The sequence below is a fragment of the Phocoena sinus genome, chromosome 18 (assembly GCF_008692025.1).
Source record: "Phocoena sinus isolate mPhoSin1 chromosome 18, mPhoSin1.pri, whole genome shotgun sequence".
Taxonomy (NCBI): Eukaryota; Metazoa; Chordata; class Mammalia; order Artiodactyla; family Phocoenidae; genus Phocoena; species Phocoena sinus.
Window position 1 is genome coordinate 77792799 of NC_045780.1, and position 20786 is coordinate 77813584.

Consider the following 20786-nt stretch of genomic DNA (forward strand, 5'->3'; position numbering starts at 1 on the left):
TCTAAAGATTTTTTTTTTTGATGTGGACCATTTTTAAAATCTTTATTGAACGTGTTACAATATTGCTGCTTTTTTTTTTTTTTTTTTTTTTTTTTTAAACATCTTTATTGGGGTATAATTGCTTTACAATGGTGTGTTAGTTTCTGCTTTACAACAAAGTGAATCAGCTATACATATACATATGTTCCCATATGTCTTCCCTCTTGCGTCTCCCTCCCTCCCACTCTCCCCATCCCACCCTTCCAGGCTGTCACAAAGCACCGAGCTAATATCCCTGTGCCTTGCGGCTGCTTCCCCCCAGCTATCTACCTTACTACGTTTGTTAGTGTGCTGCTTTTTTATGTTTTGTTTTTTTGGCTGTGAGGCATGTAGGATCTTAGCTCCCCGACAAGAGATCAAACCCACACCCCCTGCGTTGGAAGGCGAAGTCGTAACCACTGGACCACCGGGGAGGTCCCTAGATGAGGGTTTTTATGGTGCAGTCTCCAGTATGATTCTCTACCTCCCACGATAAGAGTGCTGTCCTCTTCCTGGTATGGGGGAGAGAGTTACCTTCACAGAGGGAGATTTATGCCCTGACTTTAGGGACTTAAGGAGAGGCCGGAGAGCTCTTCCGGCATCTGATTCTTGATCGTCTTCAGCTCAAAATAATCCTTCTCCGGAAGTGGCATGTTCTGCTACCCTTCAACCACTAGACAGTATGTCTGTAGGTCACCAGACTCATCAATTAAAGACAGCTCTCAAAACACATTTGCAGTTGTTTTCACTTATGGAAATATCCAGTGGATCCATAATTGGGCAATAGCCATATAAGCAATTGTTTTAAAACAGAAGTGATGCTGGCTATTATAATGTAAACTGTTCTCTAAATGAAAGAATTGAAGGACTGCAGTTGGAGAAGTGCATGAGCAGTGGTTAACGGGCTGCTTCTGGCACAGACGTGTCCCAGCTTACAGCCTTCTTCCGGGTGTGCGTTGCGGTGTTTAATCAGGCGCGTGCGTGCGCTCAGGTGCTGGGCCGTCGTCCTATAAGCCGGGGCGCTGCCCTGTTAACTGCTGAGCTGTGCATTTTCCACTGTGGTTGTGTCTCTCCAAGCCTCTCTTTCTCCTGCTCTTTCTCTGGTCTCCGCAATCTGTATAATTGTCTTCTTGCTTTTGTCCTCAGAAAGCTTTAAACAGAGTTGCTGGGAAGGATGAACTGTGTCAGTCACCAAGTTCTGATGCTTCACGGGTTAACTGTAGGGACTGGTTATGTGGATGCTGTAAAGGCAGGAAGGGACCTGGGTCCTGCACGGAGGCCACGTGGGCCGTGGCCAGTGGCCTTTACTACCCGGGGAGGGTCCACGGGAGACGAGTCCGAGCAGACCAGCCCTGCGACTGCCCAGCCCGAGGCTGCTGGTGGTGCCGGGCGCTGCGTTTGGGGACCCCAACCTTGACCTCAATGGGCCAAAATAGCTCTGCGTTCCCAGGACCCCTCTACCGGGAATTCTAAGTGTGGGCAAGAAAAGTGAAATGCCACATCTGCTGAGGAAGCAGCAGGGAGGATTTACCTGAGTAAGGGGACCCCTCAGAACACCGCTGTATCCATCCATCCATCCAGCCATTCGTTCATCCGTTCATTCATTCATCCTCTTTGTCTCCACATGGGCTGCATTATCTGAGAGGATCGTGTTTCAGTGTTGCTGTTAAAGGAAATCAGATTGGTTACATATTTCTAATCACAAGACATCAGAGCCTCTGACCCCTCCCTTTTGTTCTCAGCAGCTAATCAGCTAAGAAGCTCAGCTTTGAAACTAGTGGCATAAAATTGCCAAGCGGTTTAAGAAAGCCAAGGCTTGCCCAGGTTAGTGCCAGTGTGTTGGCCAAATGCAATTTGAGGTTTTCAGATTCTGTTTTGAATCGGTCTCCTCCCATTAACGAGAAAAAAGGCAATAAAAACTGAACAAATTGTTTTTTTCTGCAAAATTGAATATAATACATAGAACACATTTTGAGGCAGCTTCAAAATAAAGGCAAGGAAAAAAGAAAGAAAAGCGTTGGAAGAATTAGGTACTAATTAGTACTAGGGGAACAATCACCAGGGTTAGGTATAAACCTTCTAATATCTGGCCAGAAACATGTCCTATGTTAACCCAATTCTTTCTTGTACATCTTTGTGGCTAAATGAGAAAATCATGCATTTAAAAATCACATCACAGTAATGTGATGACCTGGAGCAGCGAGAGGAAGCTGACATATGGTCACAAATGAATCTTTTTCAAATTGAAATCAAACACTTAAAACCAATTTTGAATTTTCTAATTTTTTTTTTTTTTTTTTTTTGCGGTGCATGGGCCTCTCACCGTTGTGGCCTCTCCCGTTGCGGAGCACAGGCTCCTGACGCGCAGGCTCAGCGGCCATGGCTCACGGGCCCAGCCGCTCCGCGGCATGTGGGATCCTCCCGGACCGGGGCACGAACCCGCGTCCCCTGCATCGGCAGGCGGACTCTCAACCACTGCGCCACCAGGGAAGCCCGAATTTTCTAATTTTTTTATCTAGTAGTTCTTGGAGGTAAATAGGCCAAATAATTCCATTTTAATAGACCTTGTCATTAATGTCTGCTCATAAAAGTAGCTTCATTACATTAGTGGCCTGAAGCGGGAGTGCAGAGTTGTTCTGGAGTCTCCAGGTGGTCCAGAGATTCAATGAGAAGTTGCTTTGCACAAAATGAGCTGCAAAAATAATTCTGGCCTTGTAGTTTTGATTTCCTTTCTATTGATTTACGCTCGGTACATCTAATTCCAAATCTTATTGATGGCCGAATCATTCAGCTGAAGTTTTGTAGTGAAGGAACCATTAAGAAAGTGGAGAGGGAAGGTCATACAATTTCCACCTGGATGAGGAGTCGAGGGCTAATTTTATTCTGAGATCAAATTCATGCCGAAAGCTTAGCAGAGCGTTGGTCAATGCCGTCGTTTAAGTATAAAGAGACTGAAGCTGTAGGCAGGAGAAGAAAGATGCTGAAAGGGTCCAGATTTTGCCACCCCCGAATATGCCACTTTGGCATAACAATTATTTCGATTAGAGGCAATTGAGAATCGTCATACACAGGAAAATTTCTCTGCCCTCCCGTTTTCTGCCTAAAAGCAGGGCATAAGTCTCCCTTGGTGAAGGTGGCATAACTCCCCGCCCCATCATGGACCAGGACAGAGGGAAGCAGCCCTGTCACCAGAGACAGAGAGCCACCGTGACACGAGTCTGCACAAACAGGTCTTGCTGAAGTAACCCCTGTCTTCCGTTAGTTCCCCATATACCTCCTGGTCACTTTTTCACAATTTATCACTCTTTGTTCAAAAGATATAGAAGCTCCCAATTCTAACCACTTCTGTGATGTTTTTTAACTTCCTTTTTGCAAAGCCCTCGTGCATGTTAACTTAAAAATATTAGTAGAATTTGTATGTCTTTTCTCTGGTTAACCTGTCTTTTGTCATTTTTTTTTTTTTTTTTGCGGTACACAGGCCTCTCACTGCTGTGGCCTCTCCCGTTGCGGAGCACAGGCTCCGGACGCGCAGGCTCAGCAGCCATGGTTCACGGGCCCAGCCGCTCCGTGGCATGTGGTATCCTCCCGGACCGGGGCACGAACCCCTGTCCCCTGCATCGGCAGGCGGACCCTCAACCACTGCGCCACCAAGGAAGCCCTCTTTTGTCATTTTTATTTGCCGGCCCCAAGCCCTGAACCTGAGAGAGTTCCTAGAAACACAAACTATCAGACTGACTCATGGGAAATAGAAAATCTAAATAGACCTGTAGCAAGTAAAGAGAATACATCAGTGCTCTAAAAACCTTTCCAGTAAAGAAAAGCCCAGGGCCAGATGGCTTCACTGGCGGATGTGACCAGAGTGGGGCCGGCGCCATGTCTGCCCCTGTCTGCCTGGCGGGGCTCCTGGACCTGCTTCCTCTGGCCCGCCGTCCACTCCTCCCCAGTAACTTCCCTGCGTGCAGTTCCTGTCGGTTTTTTTTGGCGGCTCTGCAGAGCTCACTTCCTGTGTAACGTGGCTTCATCCTGTGGTCCTTCCAGGAAGCTCTTTGAAACGCCCATGTTTACCTGGTTCCCGGGAGGCTTTTCTCTCCCCCTCCTGCTGCAGAGTGACTCTCAGTGTCCCACCTTGGCTGCCTCTGGGTTTGACTGACTTGCAGCCCAAGGATGAGTTTTCAGTCCTTTTATCTGAAAGAAAAACTTCCAGGTGGCCTCTGAGCTTTGCTATTTCTGTGGCGTCATTAAAACTGCCTCTGCGTCCACCAGTTGGGATTTTACTTTTAATTGTTAAAAAGATATGATCCTTTAGTCCAGTGGTGCAGGGACTGGCATGCAGCTTTTATTTTATCTTGTATTAGGTTGAAATGCAAAGACAGGCAAGAAGAGACCCCTGTAAGAATTCACAGATGTCCTGAACCATTAGTGTAGAAAGTGCTTGCAATGTTTGGGAAGAAGTTTCCAGATAGTTTGGGTAGGAAAAGCAATATTATATAAGAAAGCTATATTTTCTATCATTTGTTATTAAATACCCAGAGAAACCATATCCTAACGCTTCTTTGTGGCTAACAGGGCTTTTAACCCCACAAACTGACGGAGGTAAAAAAGTCTGCGTACTGTGGGTGAGAACAGGTGCTCTCAGTGTTAAGTGGATGGGAGGGTGGACAGGTTTTTGGATAAACTAGCGAGAGCTATAAAGGATCTGAGCTTCACACAGGGGCAGAGAGAAGGGCACAGTTAGGATAAGCGTGCCTGCTTTCCAATTAGAAAATTCTCACTTGCTTCAGATGTTAGCTGAAAAGCTCTGCTGAGCCTCCCAAACCTGCATCCTTGGATCGCAAGGTCAGTGCCAACTAGAGAGAATGCAGGGGCTGCTTTTTGGACTATCTCTGTGGACGCCTTCAGCCCTCTCCTTATTTTGTTCCGCTTACACTTTTGCTGGGAATTACTGGATTTAAAGGTTGACCGTGTACCTGTCTTACGCTTCGGCACTTTGACGCCCGCCCCTGAAAGCTGTCGTCTGCCAGGCTGCCTGGTCAGCTCCAGGGCCTTCCCCCGGTCCAGAGCCTCCGGCTTCTCTCCGCGTGGCCAGAGGCGGGTCTCTTGGTGGCGGCCTGCCTGTCGACCCGTTGAAGTTGGGGTCCTTTGTGGTCTGAATGAATGGATCTGGTCTTAGAAGATAAGTCGCTTGCTGAGGAAATTACCCTCTTTATTTCTGTTCTTAGCAGGAAGACCTTGGCGTTCGTCCAGCACTTCATGAGAAATCCTGGTTCAATTATGCTTTATATTTTCCCTCACTTCTTTCTGTGTCTGACACAGTGGTGAAAATTAAAGAACCTTGAGTGGAAAGTGCATCAGTAAAATAAAAGCGTATTGCAATTATATTCTGACCTTGATTCTTTTCCTCCGTAGCTACATTTTTCGCAAGATTAATTATATTCTAAAGTATGCCCAGGTCTCTCGGTGTTCGCTTCTAGGTGTTTGCCAGGAGGGTGATTGAGTGCTACTTTGCCCTCGGATGAAGTGATGCTTTCGTAACTTCTAAAGGTGACTGAACGCCTGGGACTTTTTATATTAAAAAATTAAGTTTTCTTGTTCATACTGATAAAAATCTGGCTGCATTCCCATTATCAGGATAAATTAGTGTGTTGTCTGTAGAAACCAGCTCTCCTGTTTAAATGAAGAGCAGATAAAAACTATACATGCAATTAATCTACTCTGTTCAGTGAAGACAGAATGCTGAGGCTTAGCGTGGCGGCGCGGTAGCCTTTCAGGTCATTCATGTTGCACTCTAAAATGTTTGGTTTCTATCAGAAATGTTTTCATTTAATACTAAAGGGATGATAACCTCATTCCAGTAGTTTTTTTTATTCCTCAAAGCAGTCATTAGTTATATGTTTAAAAATTAAAAACGAATGTATACCCAGTAGTCACAGTTTTTAAAAAGAACATCAGCTAATAGTTTAATAATTTTAATTGCTCCCCAAGATTAGATACGTTAATTGAAAGTAAATGTAAAAATCTCTTCCCTGTGGTCATAAAAGTTTTGACGTTTATCCGTATGCCCACTGATAAAGTAGGTTGATGGTACATAGTTGATAGCATCCAGTTCCTACTTAAAAGATCGAATGTAAGAACTTGGCATCATTAGTTTTGGCTGAATACACATAGCACCTGCCACTCTGCGCGCACACACACACACGTGCCCAGACACACACACCTTCAGCACATTTCTGGATGAACTGACCCATCTAAAGTGACTTCTCCCCACTCTCTCTGTGTACTTTCCACCTGATTTACTAAAGCACATCCCTGGGTAGTGCTAAGTGCATCCTTTGTTTATGTGTGGGTCTCTCTCCCCTCTCAACAGAAGCGTCACAGGACAGGGACTGTTCCTGAGTTGCTCACCTCTGTATGCCACCGAGGACACAGAACAATGTCAGCATGAAGTACGTCATTTGGGGAGTGAAGGAAGAGTGACTTTCCTGTTTGCAATCAGGTCCTTTCTCTGAACCTCCGCGATATTTAGCTTTCATAGTGCCCATCACCTCGTCTTATTGCCACGATTCACGTGTCCACTGCATCTCCTGGGGCTCCTGGGAGTGGGTACCGTGTTAGACAGATTTGTGGTTCTTCTGGCCCCCAACTCAGGCCCTTCACCATGGAAGGTGCTTAAACATTACTGAAAGGATGAGTTCCCCTACTCAAGTCCTGTTTCCTACGGACTGTTTCAGGGCAGGCTAATGTGTGAAGATGTTCAGATGTAGACTTGTGTGGCTGTTTGCTTGGTTATAGCCAGGAGCCTGTGGCCTCATGGGAGGGTCCATTCACGAGATCCGTACACGTTTTAGTAAAATCAGTCCTGACACGCCCAGTGTGTGTCCCAGGAGTGATGGTGAGTGAGACCTTGCCTGCTGCATTGCCCTAAACATCTGCCCCATTGTCTCAAATGGGGAGGGCACCTCAGCTTCACCTCGACTTCTCAGGCTAAGTTCTCTGTGTCTCTGGAACTTAGATCATTTTAGGCCAAAGGGAAAATGTGAAAGAGGCAGAGTTTCTCTCTCTCCCTTTACTTGCAAGGTGTTTCTACGTCAACGGTGGTGTCGTGGGGATATGGCCTTAAGCATTGTCTTTCCTTCGGATTTACACCAGCTAAGAGGAGAGAGTGACTCTGCACGGCCCCGGGGGAAGCGATAGGGCAGGCTGGGCCTTCCTGCATCCTTCCGCTCACCCTATGAATCGTCTCCCCACTGAGCACGTGTCTAGGGAACTCCGTGGTTGTACAGCAAAACTGATTCTGATAAATTCGAAAGCGTCTTATATTACAGGTTGTTTTCTAGGAGGGATATGGTGAAGATGGCGGTTTCATTATAATGTTAATAAAGTCCTGTGTGATGTGCTGTGTAGTTCAGTGTGGTGTTTTTTATGGTTCTGTGTTAACTCCCTAGATTTCAGTAGTAATTTTAAATGTAGGGTAATCATAATACCGACTTGTGTACCAACCAGTAATTTTATGTTAACTTGGGTTGTTCTTTTTTTTCTAATCTCACATCATGGAGGCAGTATTAGATAGTTTCAGAGAATTGACCACGAGGCCAAGAAAATGAAAGGCTATGTTTTGAGTCATGTTTTAAGGAAACTTTAAAGGAAACAAGTAGACTACTAGATCCATTTGGAGCAAGTGTCCTGTGACTTCTAAGGTCATGGAGTTGGTCTCAGCTTGGAGAGGTTGACGTGCTGAAGGTGACTTAGATGTGCACGGGGCGAGTCTGCTGAAGATCAGAAAATGGTACCTAAATTTTGGATTCAGCTGCAGCTAACAAAATTGTTAAAGAAAGGCCTGGGTTGATGGACCCGGAATGCAACACTTAGTCCACTGATACTCTAAGGTTAAGATGTAAGACCCCATTTTCTAAACATTTTTAATCCATGTAATCATTGTTTTGATCAAAATGTCTTTATAATTGAAACTTACTTTAAAACATTTGTTTTCTTAAATATTTACCCTTGGGACTAGATTTCTATGAAAGAAAATAACTCTCTTTTTCTTGGCTGCCCTGGGCTTGTTCATTTCAATCGTGGGAAAATCATGTTAATTAAAAAAAAAATTGATACCACGGTTCTCTGGCACTATGTTACTATGTTTGACTTACTTGATTTAAAATAACTTTTCCTCCTAATTTTAAGATACTGTGTATTTTAGAAATTTTCAAATATAGTAGAAATACAAAAGAAAAATTTTAATTCACCCAAAATTCCATGACATCACAGGTAATCTCTGTTCGTATTTTTGTATACGCCCTCCTTTTTTCTGGGTCTATAACATTTTTAATAAAATAAGATCATGCTATGCAGAGTAAATATGTAGTGTTTTGTAAGCTGTATTATTTTAAAATTGAAGTAGTGAATGAAGATTATTTCACGCCATTGAATGTTATTCTTCTGTATCAAGACATCACAACACGTGGTCTATGAACCCTGTAAGGAGGTGATGTGGCCGCAATCTGCCCGCCCTCGGGGGCAACCACAGTCCAAAGCTCGCAAAGGCACTGGGACTCCGAGCCATGGTTTACATCACGTGTCTGTTCCTGGTGTTCTCAATTTGTCCTCCCGTCAGGGCTTTATGATTAAATACTCTTTCATAACTCATGTGAAAAATGAAAAGTGTCACACTGAAGTTATCTATTCAAAATTTTAAAAATAGGGGCTTCCCTGCTGGCGCAGTGGTTGAGAGTCCGCCTGCCGATGCAGGGGACGCGGGTTCGTGCCCCGGTCCGGGAAGATCCCACATGCCGCGGAGCGGCTGCGCCCGTGAGCCATGGCCGCTGAGCCTGCGCGTCAGGAGCCTGTGCTCCGCAACGGGAGAGGCCACAACAGTGAGAGGCCCGCGTACCGCAAAAAAAAAATTTAAAAAATAGGAATGTTTTCCCACCAGTTGCTTTGCTGTTTTGCTAATTCTTATAGAACTTAACGGCAAAAAGGAAAAATCTGTTGGTTAGTTCTTTTCCATGAAATTACTGGTGTGAATTTGCATTTGTGGAAATGAGCATCTCTTCTCCGTGGGGCTGCCCTTGACTAGGTGAACTCTGGTCCCAGGAACAGCCGCTAGGGTGGCTGTTGGTGGAAATAACCCCGGAGGGGGTTAAAGGCGGGGCGGTTGTGTGGGCAGCTCCTTCCTGGACCTGAGATGGGCGTGTGTCCCCTGCGTCTCTCCAGGGCATCGTGCAGCAGTTCCTGGTGTTGCTGACGACCAGCCCCGATGAGAGCCTGCGCTTCCTGAGCTTCAGGCTGGATTTCAACGAGCATTACCGCGCCCGGGAGCCGCGGCTCCACGTGTCGCTGGGCGCCAGGGACCGGCGCAGCTCCCACACATGAGGCCCCGGCCCTGCCTCAGGGCGGCAGGTACCGCTGGAGACGTCGTCATGGAAACGCTCGCATCGCATCCTCGGGGACCGCCTGCTGCCCTCCATCCTGGCAACCTCGACAGCCCGGCGTCGGGAGGCGGCAGAGTCGTGCTTTCCTACGTTGGAGTTGAATATATTTGTAATATCACTACGTTAAAGAGGCTGGCTTGCACTATTCAAATTTATTTTTTAAAGTCTTCATATTTAAAAGATACCACACTTTGTTGAGGCTTTTAAGCTCTCCGTGATATAATTCATATTTGTCACTTTTTGAAAAAAACCACAGTTTCTTTTAGAGAAAATTAGGGTGATGGATATTCATCAGTTAGGATGGTAACATCGTTGCTGTTTTCTTGGCATCCTCTTCAGAAGGCTTTTTTGGTAATATAAAATTAAACTGAAATACATAGAAAAATAAAGAGCATTTTATCATCTTGGTAGTCAAGTTTATCAACTGTTACCTGTGTGAGAACCTTGTAGCTTAATGCACCATGTTTACATAATTTATTCTTTTTTCTCTTCTTTCAAGGTCTACACTTTCACAATTAACTGTTTTAGATAACTTCAGAAACTGTGTAGAAAAAGAGCAGGAGTGATGTAGAACAAAACATCCTTAAGCCTAGATTTCTTGAACCATCAGCTGGATCAACATGTAAATATGGATGACTAAGAAAGGTAATGAAGTGTTTTATTTTCAAGATTCTGGGAAGCATTGGAAAGAAATTGTCTTGAACCATGAAGATTTCCTTTTTCCTTGCCTATTTTTTCATTGTAAATATTTATATACTACTGCCCAGATGCTGGGGGGACATTTTTTGTAAAAATGTCATATCGAGTCATATCTGCCTTTATCATGTTGCGTAAGTGAAAACTTAGAAAATTAAAAGCGATTATCTTTCTGATGTGTTGGTTCTTTCTTGATTGTCTATGAAGAGACATAGTTCACTTGCCAGGTTCGGGGGCTGGGGGTTGGCAGAGTTCGTGCTTCAGCATATGAATTATTGAATCAGTGAAACCAAGAACTCAGACCGTGTGCAACTTCCGGTGCAGATCCAGAGGGAACGCCCCCCTTGCCGCTTGCGTGATGCATCCTTTCAGTTTTTACCCACATCCGATTCCTTTGGGTGCAGAGTCCCTGTAGAAGAAAAGGGGCATCAGGGGTGCTGGCTGTGCAGAGATGGACCCAGGGCGAAGGTCGGAACTTCTTAGGATATACGTTGAATTTCAGTTTAAAGATTCATACAATCAGAAATTTGAAGCAGGTTTCTCTGCTGCAGAGCTTCCCAGAAACGATGATGGATTGCGTGTCTCCCGGAGAAACTGCCCGAAGCTTTTTGACCTTGGAGCCTGCTTTTAATTTATCTGAAGCATTTCTCCAGAGGTGACTCCTCAGTAGAAGCCGCTCTAGAAAACGCCACTCTAGATGTGGGGACAGAAATGCCCTTTGGCTTAGGAGCCATCAGGTAATCAGGCTGAGTCGTGGAGTCGCTTCCGACAGGAGCCCGGGCCGGCCCGGGTCGGGGGGCTCACTCAGGAGGGGCTGTGGGCCTGGAAGGTGGAGGCGCTGACTGTGGGGCGTCGGGCAGCCTGTCACCCCCGAGCAGGGTCTCACCAGCCAGAGTCGGCAGCGGCTTCGGGGAGCGGGGGGCTCCGTGCTGGGGTGGGGAGGGGAGAGCCCACTGCAGGCTGAGCCATCTCTGGAGGCAGGTGCCCCGCGAGGCCCCGGGAGGGCAGGGCCGCCGTTTCACCCAGAAGATGAAGATAATACAACACATGACTCCATATTTGCCAGTGAATGGATGGATGGCTTAGCCAGGATGACAGTTCACGTGTAGGAAGATAGTCTGTTTCCCTCGCCTTGATGAATGGGGCTGTTAACTGTCCGGATGTAGGGCTGGCCCTGGGATAAGGACCGTTCTGGAAATCACTGTCTGTCTCTGCCCTGAAGTGAGCTTCCAGGGGAGGCTGGAGAGATGGGGTGCAAGTGTGGCGGCCCCGGGGGCTTCAGAGCAGTCCCCTCGCTGCCCCTCTCTCTTTTCTTGTAAAGGTGCTTGATCTGTACTGAGGGCACCTTCTTCCTTTTCCATAGTGATGGGCAGATAACCCGAACCCTGGCCTCCTCCTGACCAACTTGGGCCTTTATTAGAGTTCTCAGCAAGGACCCGCCTGGACCAGAGCATCAGACCGTCTTAGAAGGAAAGCCAGGGAGTGGTCCCTGTCCCAGGGGAGAAATGACACAGCTCCGTGAGAGAGCAGAGCGGCGGGGACACGACCCGAGCGCCTGGGACCAGGGTCCAGCCACCCATCAGCCTGCCCTGCCCATGGAATCACAGGGGAGCCCAGTGTTCCCCCAGGACCCCCCTTCTGCCTCTGCCGGTTGAGGATCGCTGGACTTCACCAGCAGGATGTCTGACAGATATGGCTCTGGCGTCACCAAGATTTTGGGAAGGCGCAGAGCCTCATGTAAGCCAACAGGCTCATTCTGAACCTCCAGAAAGACCCATCTGTGTTGCAGCAGGAACTCAGGCTCTCCTGGGCATTTCACCACTAAAGCTGAGGCAGAGCAGAGCTGGGTGGGAGTCTGGGATTAAAGGATAGGAAGGGGCAATGAGCTGACTCCTGCTTTGGAGAGGTCACTGCGGCTGGGAGCAGGGTCAGGACGAGGCCTTCACTCCTGCGCTCACTGGGGACCCCGAGGGGAGTTACTCCAGTGACCCTCTGGGGGAGTCAGTTTCAACCACAGATCTGCACGTGGTGCTAGCCTCTTTTCTCTTCCTATGGAAAACGGATACAATATAAAAATATAGGGAAAGTTCAAAGGTAAACATTTCCAGTTAAAAGTCCCATAATATGGAATGGAGTCCAAAGTCCATCTCCGGCCTGGATTTTTGACTCTCTTGTACCTTTCCAAATATGATCCTCTGCACGTGTACACACACACACACACACACACACACACGCACACACAGAGGCTTCCCCACTGTGGGTGACTTTTCAGAGTTTCACAGGAAGGGAGCACACCTATTCCTGTCAGAAGAATTCAAGTGACATTCATTTTCTTTCTGCTGTGCTGGTGTCTGAGGTCTGGTCTCTACCCTGTCAATCTGTTGGTTTCCGGTTTCCAGGCTTCTTCCCTTCAAGGCCGTGTCATTGTTCACCCTTGGACCACAGACGCTGCTTACTAGAGAAAAACGCAAACACCAGTTCTGCTGCATTAAGTGTGAGACTGGGTGATAATAATCCCAGACGTTCCCCGCATAGTCGCTTCCTGATAGCTGGAGTTGACCGTGGATCTGAACACATCCTCAGCTGCCCCATTTCTACGCTGAACTTCGAGTGTTTCAGACTCTGAAGAACTTGCCAGATATTAAAACTTATTGCTAGATATAAATTTTCTTTGGCTTTCCTCGAAAGTCAAACAGAATTAGACGATAACTTTCATTTTCAGAAGTAACTTTAATCGGCCCCCATCCATCCTTTTGGGTTCCTTTCAATTTCTCCTCATCTTTCTTGGTGTCGTATTTCTTTGGGGGCATAATTCTTCACAATGAATGTATTAAATCCAAGTTTTATTTGTGCAGATTTTGACTAATTCAGGGACCAGTAGGTTGTATTTACAAGGATAATTCCTGTCCCATATTCTAATGCCACAACTACCGAGTTAGGCTGGATTCCTTATACAGAAAGTGTTCCTTCTGATTAATGACAATTTGCTTAACTAATAATCTTTTTATATTAGAGCCCCGTTGAGAATAATCGGTTTCTTTTGCGCGTGTGACATTGTGAGTCTGGAATTCACTAAACAAGCATTGATTTGCTCAGCGGTACATGTTGGTGGAAGGCCTACCACGCCACACACGTTGGTTTCGGCACTTAGCGCAAACGCACACAGTCCCATTTAGAAGCCAATAGGCTAGACACCAACTCACTGTGGTTTCCTCCCTTGCTCTTCCTTTCAGTTGCTTTCTGCATTTCTCGAGCAGTTATAATCATTCAAATTAGGTGGCAGTGGATTTTCTTTTGCTCCAGGGGGCCAGGGTCTGTATCTGTCCTGTCTGTAACTATTTCCACGGATGACATGACCCTCATAGACACGCCCGCCTCCCTCCTGCCCATCCTCTCCTTAATCCCCAGCAGTCATTCATCGTTCTCCATTTCTGTACTTTTGTTGTTTCGGGAGCAATTGATAAATGGAATCACGCAGTGTGTAACCTTTTGGGATTGGGTTTCTTCACTAAGCATCGCTCTCGGAACATTTCACCCAGCTAGCTGTGTGCGCTGGTAGCTCGTTCCTGTTGATTACTGATGACCCTTCCATGACACGGATCAGCACGGTATTTAACGTTTGGAGGATACCTGCGTTGATTGCAATTTAGGGCTATTCTGAATAAAGTTGTTATAAACAGTGGTGTACGGGTTTTCTTGTAGACACACATTTTCATTTCTCTGTGGTAACTGCCCAGGAGTGAAATTTCTGGGTCACGTGGTAGTTGCATGTTTAGTTTTTTAAAGAAACTACCAAGCCATTTTCCGGAGTGGCTCTATCTAACATCTATGTACCTAGGTATCCATCTATCTTTATTAAAATATAATTCATATGCTGTAAAGCTCACTCTTGTAAAGTTTACTCTTCAGTGTTTTTAGTATATTCATAAAGTTGTGTAGCCATCACCACTACCTAATTTCAGAAGATTTTCATCCCCCCCCAAAAGAAGCCTCATACTCATGAGTGGTCACTCTCCACTCCCCACTGCCCCCAGCTCCTAGCCACGACCAGCCTGCTCTCTGTCTCCATGATAATGTCTCTATTCTGCCCATTTCACGTAAGGAAATCAGGGGACCTTCTGGGCCTGACTTTCTTCACTTAGCATCACCTTGTCAAGGCTCATCTATGATGCAGCAGGTGTCAGTACTTCACTCCTTTTTCTGGCTGAACAACAGTCCTTTGTGTGGATGGACCAGCCGTGTCTATCCATCCATAAGCTGATGACATTTGGGCTCTTTGCATTTTTCTGTCTGTTATGAATATTGCCGCTGTGAGCACTAGTGTACACATTCCGTGCATGCGTGTGTGTGTGTGTTTTCAGTTCTCCTGGGTCTGCACCTAGGAGTGGAATTGCTGATCATATAGCTAAGTTTAACATTTTGAGGAGCTACCAAACTGTTCTCCGAAGCAGCTTCGCCATTTTACATTCCCACTCGTGGTGCTGAGGGTTCCGATTTTTCCACATCCCCGCCAATGGGTTACTATTCATCTTTCTGGTGATAGCCGTCCCAGTGGGTGTGAAGTGGCACAGTACCTCACTGTGGCTCTGATCTGCATTTCCCAAATGGCTAAAGATGTTGAGCATCTTTTCAGGTGCTTACTGGCCATTTGTGGATCTTCTTTGGAGAAATGTCTATTCAAATACTTTGCCCATTTTTAGAGGAGTTATTTGCCTCTTTATTTTTGAGTTGTATGAGTTCTTTATTTTTTTTGGATACACGTCCCTTATCAGATATATGACTTGCACATATTTTCTCTGGCTGTACCTTTTAAAATTCCCAGCAGCAATGTATGTCTGAGTGGTCCAGTTTTTCTGCTTCCTCACCAGCATTTAGTAATGTCACTATTTTTTTTTTTTTTTTTGGTACGTGGGCCCCTCACCGCTGCGGCCCCTCCCGCTGCGGAGCACAGGCTCCGGACGCGCAGGCTCAGCGGCCATGGCTCACGGGCCCGGCCGCTCCGCGGCATGTGGGATCTTCCCGGACCGGAGCACGAACCCGTGCCCCCTGCATCGGCAGGCGGATTCTCAACCACTGCGCCACCAGGGAAGCCCCAGTAATGTCACTATTTTTTATCTTAGCTATTCTAGCAGGTGTGTTGTAATATCTCACGTGGTTTTAATTTGCATCTTCTACAGAGACTAATGATTTCTGAACATCTTTCCACGTGTTTATTTGCCATCTTTTGCTCATTTTTTAATTGGATTGATTTTTAATGTTGAGTTTTGAGGGTCCTTTATATGTTCTACTTAATCCTTTGCTATATATGTGCTTTGCAAATATTTTCTTCTTCCACTCTGTAGCTTATCTCTAGCCTCTGAACAGCGTTTTCCGTAAAACAAAAATGTCTAATTTTGATGAAGTCCAATTTGTCAGTTTTTCACTTTGTAGATTGTGCATGTGGTATCAGGTCTAAGAACTCTTTGCCTATCTTTTGATCCCAAATATTTTCTATGTGCTCTTTTCCCTGAAAGTTTTAGAGTGTTCTGTTTTATACTTTGAGCGAATTTTCATACAAGGTTGGGGACTTCGGCTTAGTTTTTGTTGGTTTTGGGTTTGTTTTTTGCCTCTGGATGTCTGGATGCCTACCGATGTTTCGGGGGGCTCTTCACGTGGGGCTCTTCACGTGGGAGTATCCCTCGACTCTCCATTGTGCTTGCTCTGCTACATATGTCCGTCCCCTGCCAGAGGGGGCTGTCCTCATCACTATCCCTACCTAAGAAGTCTAGAAGTTGAATAGGCTGGGTTGTTTAGTCACTTACTTAGTTCCTTGTCCTTTCCACATACCTTTAGAATAATCTTGTCTGCATCTACAGAAAAGCTTGCTGGGACCGCGATTTACGTTTAAAGTTACTCCAAGTGTGCTTTATCACAAAAGGCCCCTCTTCCCAAAGGAGGGAGGCCCTGCGCAGTGTCCGAGACTCGCCCACCGGTTCTGGCCCCGTGAGGCCACACTTACCACCGTCGTGATTCCAATCGCTTAAAAAATTTGCATCCTAGTTAACTGTCTGCCTGTGTGACTAAAATGAAAACTCAAGGCAACGCCTTGTTTAAGGAAGATGGGAAAGAGTGAATAACTGAATGAACTCTGTGGGTAATTAGCTAGGATGACAAGCCAGTCTTTGGAATAGATTCATGAGAAGTAATATTGTCTTTCTTTCTTCCTGTGATGAATTGAGTTTTTATTTTTTAATAGAAAAATTCATAACTGTATTTAACTTTTAGGCTATTAACTGGAATAAGAAACAGGATAGAAAATTTTAAAAAGGTCATTAAGTGGATGATTATATAACATTTGAATTAAGATTGCTTCTTTTTTTTTTTTTTTTTTTTTTAAGATTGCTTCTTAAAAACTCTACTCCTAGGCTTTAAAAAGCCCTATTACCATAGTTTCTTTTTTCTATACTTTGAAGGGAGAAGAATGAATACATATTAAAAGATACGTTTTTTTTTACACGCCAGTTTTTAAAATTAAACTTAGAATTCCTACTTCTATATGCTTTCTATGTAACTTGTTCCACACCTATGAGTAATTCCAAACATCCAGTAACATTTGGGAGAACAACAATTCAGCACTTTAATCCTGGCCTAGTCCCCGTGACGGCCAGTTGTCTGTAGGGGGCACATGGTGCCAGCCCCCGGGCTCGTGTTCTGCTGCCGGCCTTCGCTCGGGCCTCTGAGGCTGGAGTCATGGCAAGAGCGTTTGGGAGGAAGGAGGAGGTGAACTCCATCCCTCGCCCTCTCAGCCGCTCACCTGTGAGCACAGGTGCACAGTTAGCCATGGAGTCCGCAGGCCTCGGGCTCTGCCTCTCGCCTTGCTCTCTCCTTTGGCTTCCTGACCATGTGAGTGGAGGGCCCTGGGCGTCGGCCTCTGATGTCCAGCAGATACAACTGTCCCTTCTGATGGGGGTCCCGATTTCTGGCTGAGCCCTGGTGGTGGGTGAGCGGCACAGGTTGGGAGCTCAGGCCACAAAGGTGTGATGGGGGGACGCGCCCGAGGGTGGCCGAAGCGCCGGCGCTGCAGCTTCTCCCCTTCTCCCGCCTCTTCTCCCCGCCGACTGGGACGACTTAACTCCCCTTCGCCTCGGTTTTCCTGCCTGTAAAGTGATGACAAGTGCTGTGTTGTAGAGCCGTTGGGAGATTTAAGCGAGGAGACAGGTGTCAGTGCTTGGCACAGGGTGTCCTTCCGGGGTAACTCCTACACCCCGCCTCACTTTCCTCAGCTCTCCCCGGGCCTCTTAGGACAGGTGCCTTAGGAAGCTGGGGTGGACCTCACCGATACCCTGGGAGAAGCTCTAGGGGACTGTCACACAGGTGGTCATCCCCACGCCCTCGGAGGGCACCCGGAGAGCTCGGGGAGCTAATCTGACGTGGGAGAGATGCTGGGTTCCAAGAGCAGCTTCAGTAGCCTCTGGTTGGTCCTACGTTTCCAGCAGGAGCAACAGTGAGGGAAGCTGTCACTTACTGCTCAAGTCCAGGCCACTGGGGGCTGATTGTCCCAGAGTTTAGCCTCCTGGTGTCACAGGATGTGGTTGTCCGGCTCCGGCGGGTCTGCTGCACAGCAGGCTGGCTTCCCGGCTGGCCGTTTGCAGACAGGGGGCTGGTGTTGGGCCACTGCTGCAGGTTACGGGCCAAGGTTCTATTTTTGTGTACGTCCTGTCTATTCAGTTTCTCAGTGTGTATGAATGACATAAACTTCTGAAGCTGTGACTAAACTGCTTTAGGAGACTAACGCTTCATATTTCTTAGTAGAGTCGTCCTAAAGAGAATCTCCAAATGTGACCTGAACCAAGCAGACATGTTTCCAGAAACTTCCCTGAGAAAAGCAACAGCTGCTGCTATTTAAGGGTTTCCTTTAAACCCACTGCCCGGAAAGCTGAGTCGGTTGAGGCGTGGGGCTCTCTCCCCAGCTCCTGGCTCAGAGCAGGTGGAGGGGGCAGGGCGGGCAGCTGACCAGAACGATGTCCCCGGGCGCTCTTTGCTCATTGCCTAGTTTTTAGGTCCAGAATCACAGAACTGGAAGGGGCTCCAAAAGTGACTCGTCCAGCCCCTGCCCTGGAAGAACATTTGTAAACAGTTTTTTCCAAAGTTTAGCTGAGACCGAGACACGATAATCTTACCTGGCAGCAGCTGAGCCAGGATTAAAACCTCCAAAACGTCAAAGGAAAAAGCAGCCACAAAAGGAGATGGGAGGCCGTGACGTTACAAGGAGGAACACGCAGCTGCCTGAGGCCGACAGCCTTGTGTGGACAGCGGTGCTGTGTAGGCGGTTTTGTGTAGATGGAGGGAAGTCAGCGAGCCACTCGTTGCCGGCCGCCGGTGCCACTTTTCCGAATTGGCCAACATTGCAGCTACATTCAGAACCTCTTGCCTAAGGACTTTCATTCCTAGCCTCTGTTTGAGTTTCCACTCTTTTAGCAGCAGGCATCTCCAATTATTCTTTAAAATAAAAGAAATCTTAAACCTACGTAAAGATTGCGAGAATCAGAGCAATAAGCATTTTTCCTGTGCCATCTGAGAGTAAAGTGAGGTCGCGATACTCCATCACCCCCGAAGCGTTTCATTATGTAGTTCTTACAAACAATACCTACACAACTGTAAAATACCTATCAAAATCAGGAAAGTAGCATTGATGCATTATATGCTGTGCAATAATGCATTCCTTACAATTACCACTATCTAATCCTCAAGCCACATTTAGCATTAACCCTTAAACTTCCAGTTTACAATAGTAATACAATCAAATAAATAGCTTTTCTGTATCTTAGTAGTAACCAACTATAAGATGCGGTAAAAATATTCTTCACGTTATAGCAAAAACTATACTAGATGAGGGCTGTAACCCTAACACACTCAAACTATACAGACCATTTTGTATATACAAAAGATTTCTGGTGTGGGGAAAACGTAATAAAGTTAGGTATTTCCTTTCAGTCATGCAGAAATGGTCTCAAAGTTGAAAGGAGAATAAGATACAGAAATGCAAACTCCATCCCATAAAATATGAAGACATTTTAAACCCTAACGCTTTAAACAGGAGAAAGTGCTACTAAAAGTAGTAAAGGTCTCAGGAGGTGTAGGGATTAGAGTGTGCTGTTAAAAAATAAAATACAAAGAGACATTGCAGAACCTTTTCTATCATACCATTAAGTTTATGTGTTAAGAAAACCCACACAAAACAACACTACATAGTTTAACCATACTATGCATTTTCTCTGAGGACGCATGCATGTAAATGCATAAAAGATCTGAAAAAAAAAAAAACATATCAGGGCTTCCCTGGTGGCACAGTGGTTGAGAGTCCGCCTGCCGATGCAGGGGACACGGGTTCGTGCCCCGGTCCGGGAAGACCCCACATGCCGCGGAGCGGCTGGGCCCATGAGCCATGGCCGCTGAGCCTGCGCGTCCGGAGCCTGTGCTCCGCAACGGGAGAGGCCACAGCGGTGAGAGGCCCGTACCGCAAAAACAAAAACAAACATATCAAATTGTTAAGAGAGTTACTTTCAGGATCAGGAAGTAGGAAAGGTATGGGCATTGATCTATTATGTTTTACTTTTTTGGAATTGTTTAAAATGCCCTTGTATCGCTTATATAATTAACATTCGATTAGAAAGATAATTTTTAAAATTACTGATTCTTTCTCCTGTTATCAAGCAGTAGAGATCAGAGCAGGCCAAATTCTCTTCCTTTCATGTGTCTCTTGCTGGCTAAAGCTTGCAGAAATGTAGCTGAAGATGGTCTAAAGCTATTAAATGACTCTGGGGGAAAGAGAAAGTAGCTATTCTCTTGTTACTGGAGGAATAGTTACTACGGCTACATCCATGTACAAAGAAGTTCACGGCTCAAATCACCGTGAGACACAGGCTGGATGCCAAGGAACTTTGGTAAGGATTTAAAGCACGGGGGGCCAGTCTGGGCTTCCTCACACCATGGTGGCTGGGTTCCCAGAGCGAGCGCCTCAAAAGAGCCAAGTCAAAACGCAGGGTGTTTTTACAGCATCATCTAGCCTCAGAGGTCACCTCACATCAAACCAGACACGCTCTGTTGGTCAACACTGTTATAAAGTCTGCCCAGATTCAAGTGGAGGAAACTACTGACTTGACAGAAGAAGTGTTGAGGTCGCATTTTTTGGGAAAGAAGAAAAAGGCCGTGGAATGGGAGATATGTGGCTATTCTTGGAAATGACAACCTGCAGCTGAACCATAGGCAAAAGAGCATTTGCAAAACATTCCAGACATCTGTGCTTCCCAGAGAGCGGAAAACACGAGATTATCCTTGTGAAGCGAGTTAATAAACCGCAAGACATTTCAATGTATGTTTAGTAGTCGGCTAACTTAATAGGCAATTAGAAATCTAGAACAGCGTTTACCTATCTGGGGCCCTCGCCCCGCTAGAGGTCCTTTATGTCAGTAATAAGGGTCCTCTAGATATTTTTAATATTTCAAAATGCCAACGAGAAATTGTAGAGTGATTGGACATCAATGCAATTGAAGTGTAACTAAAAGGTTCATTCCTTTTTTTTTTTTTAAATTTGAGCTAACTTGTATCGAAGTTGTGCTTCTCAGTTATACATGTTTTTATGAAATGGGAAAACAAATGATCACT